This window comes from Capsicum annuum, chromosome 7 (genome assembly GCF_002878395.1).
Source record: "Capsicum annuum cultivar UCD-10X-F1 chromosome 7, UCD10Xv1.1, whole genome shotgun sequence".
NCBI lineage: Eukaryota > Viridiplantae > Streptophyta > Magnoliopsida > Solanales > Solanaceae > Capsicum > Capsicum annuum.
In genome coordinates, this window is record NC_061117.1 from 223,653,679 (window position 1) to 223,657,266 (window position 3,588).

A 3,588-nucleotide genomic window follows, 5' to 3' on the forward strand; every position below is an offset into this window, starting at 1 on the left:
CATCTATAACACCAAATTTAGCCCCCAATTCATCAAAATATAATCCTTTTCTCAAATTTTCTCTCAAGAACACCCCTTAGGGTTTCACAATAAATACCCAAGCACCTCACGATTCAACCGTGGGTTTTCAAAACAAATTGAAGATTTGGAATTCGCACAACGTAGGCTTCAAGAAGCACCTAATATTTTCGCATATAGAGGTACGTGGGGTTATCCTAAAAATCTCGTGGGCAGTTAAATCATGTTTTTCAATGGGGGTTTTGAAATTATGAATATAATTATGCTTTAAATGTTTTAATAATATTGTTGTGGTCTTTTAGGCCTTTCCCTGAAATGATTTGGTATATATATGTATATATGCATGTGTTTCATAATGGTGATAAATTGAGAGCATGAATTACATGGAACCCCTCTTTTGATATGATGTTGTTTTAAATTTTCACATGATATGAATTGTTTGAAATCATCTTGAAATGCATGTCATGAAATGTCTTAAAAATAAAATGTCATGATTTGGATATGGTTTTTGACTTTCAAAGAGAGGGTTGTTTTGTTCATGTTGAAATATGCGCATATGATGATTGAATGAAGAGAATGATATGATATTGATGACTTGCAAGTCGGGTATGACAATATCCTACAGAGTATGACATGTGATTGATTTGAACAAAGTTTGAGTCCATTAATTTTCATGAAAAAGGTGGATATCCGAAGAAGGCGTTTGAGTGAAAGGGCTCATCGCTGGAAACCATAATTGCCGATGCGGGTTATATGATATTTATCCTACATGGGAGGATTAATAAAATTATTTGGGGCATCTCACATAGGGGGATTCCTGCGGTGTGCTCACATGGGGGGTATCACTGGCTCCAAATCCTGGCGGCTACTTGGATTGGAGGCTCGGCCGTCGAGCTAAAAGGTGGATTCCACATAGTCGTGGAATTACAAATTGTAGGGTATTCCACCTAGCTCAAATGCATTGCATTGGTGTTGAAAAATCATTACATTATGCCCATATGTTTTCAAATGATTTGATATGAAACTGCTTTATAATGGCTCCTACCTATATTGTGTAAAAATATTATATTTCTGTTTTGATTTCTCTGCGTACTAGTACTTTTGTATTGACCCCCTTCCCTTTCAGGTTCGGAGGCACAGTCTAGGGGTCCAGATAGCCAGTAGATCTCTTCCGACAGATTTGTTGAATCAAGTGGTGAGCCTTTTATGTTTCGGAAGGCCTGATGTCTGTCAGTTCATTTATCATTTAGTAGTTTTGGGTCTACTGGGAGCCTTGTCCCAGTTTTCAGACAATAATTTGTTTCAGTCATGTAGTAGAGATTTCGCAGACGGTTGTTCAGATGTCGATAGATGTTATGGAACATTAACTTCCCCTTTATTGATTTTTCATTTGACTTATGACCATGTTTCCTTAATACTGCGTATCTTCCGCATTTCTTATTATCATATGAATTATGTGCATGATTACCAGATAGATAGGGGTGTTTCGGGCCTTCATGGTTCGGAATGCTCGTCACGGCCAAGGCCCCGGTTCAGATCGCGACACCAACAAAACCACCTTCATTAAGAAATCAACAAATGTCACCCTATCTAATATATGTGTGCTTTGTATTTTCAATCATGTATCTGGTAATTAAATAATTTGAAAATAATTTGCAAATTATTTACTAATGTATCAATCTTAACTAGAAAAAAAAGCGTGACAAATTTTAAATGCTGATTAAGTATTCAATTAAAACAAAGCTTAATTAGTTTGAGTGCCTAAAATAAAATATGCTGACAAATTTTAAAAGCTGATTATGAAGCCTCTTTAAAACTTGGAAAGCTTCTAACAATATAGCTAAAATAAACATAAATTAGCACACAATTGATCAAGAAAAGACAACGTAAAAGAAGCCAGACAACATACTTAAATGTTGATAGTAAACTATAAATTATAACAAAAAAATAAATTAATATGTAAAATTGTCAGATGTCACTGTTATAAACCAAACGGGAGGGTCCAACCGAAAAGACTAGCCTAATAGGTGGGAGAACCCATTTGACTTATAATCCTTTTTTTTTTTAATTTATTTTTTCAATGTGGGACAATTGACACCTTCTACAATATTACAAACCTCTAGTGAAAAATAAGGAATTTATAGTTTTCATAACAAATTCAACAAGTAACATGTAAATTGAATTATGAAAAACATAGGTTAAACACTAATAAATCTAATTCTACACTAAAAAAAACCGGGAGAGAGAGTAATTATAGAGCAAAATTGAATAATGCCGCCATGGTAAAATGACAAGATATTGTGCTGAATTTTTTTCTCGAAAATCTCAACTCACAATAAATAAACGGAACAACAAAACAATTTTCATAATTACACAAAGTTGTTCATTACCCTTTATATAAGCAAATACAAATCCTTTGTGGACTTTAAATACAAATACCATTGCTAATGGGACTTAACAAGCAACGGAAAGTCGTTTGCCAAACTTTCATTAATAATGTACTTATATATCTTATATAAATAAAGTAAAAGACTCAAATATGTCACTAAACTATAAAAAATGGTTCATTAATGTCATCCGTTAAAAGTTGCGCTTATTCATGCCATTGCCGTTACAAAACTGGCTCATCCATGCCATTATTTTAACACCCGGTTTTTAGAAAACAGCTTTGTCACGTGGCGGCATATTAGAGGTCCATGTCATTTTTATTTTTATTTTTATTTTTTAAAAATTAAATTTTAAAAAAAAATTAATTTTTTTTGATGCATTAAAAAGAATCCACCCAACTGTTTGATCCATTAAAAATTAGTTTGATCTATGCTTTTAAAATTTGAGATTATTTGTATATTGCCCCATATCAATAGTTTTTTTTTCCTTTTCTGGCTTTCACGTGTGACTCTGTTCACAATACGGATCAATAATATGATCATTTCCCTTTGAACAAAGTTTTACTTGATTAATTACTGTTAATGAGTTAATTTTGAGATTATTTGTGTATCGCCTCATATCATCCGAGTTTTTATAGTTACCAAGCTCATCGACCTTTTTTTTGGTTGTATGCGGCTTAAAATTGTGGTCAAATATAGTAAATTGATCCATAGACAAGCAAAGACAATAAGACAATACGTCTCATGCCGTCACTCTATTATCCTCATACCCATCTTGCAAAAATTTCAGTACAGTGACATTGATATCAATTATTGTGCTAATTAATTACCATAAAATAATTTTAATATTGTATGATATCATTCGCTTTGAGCCAAATTGACATTTTTTTTTCAAGAGACCTTATATATCCGACATTTTATAAATAATTTTATTTCTTTTTTACTTTTCACATGGGGCATTGTTCTCTCAAACACTCATTATAGTGCTCCCTTTCATCTTTTTTCATATGTCGTTTAATATTTTGACACAATCATATATTAAGATAATTATTTGACAATCAACATTAATCATTGGAGGTAGAATATTTGTCTAAATTACAATTATGTTTTTCTTAAATTACAATTTGATTTAATGATATAGTTACATAAAAATTGGTGAGACGTCATGATTTTATATCCTTAT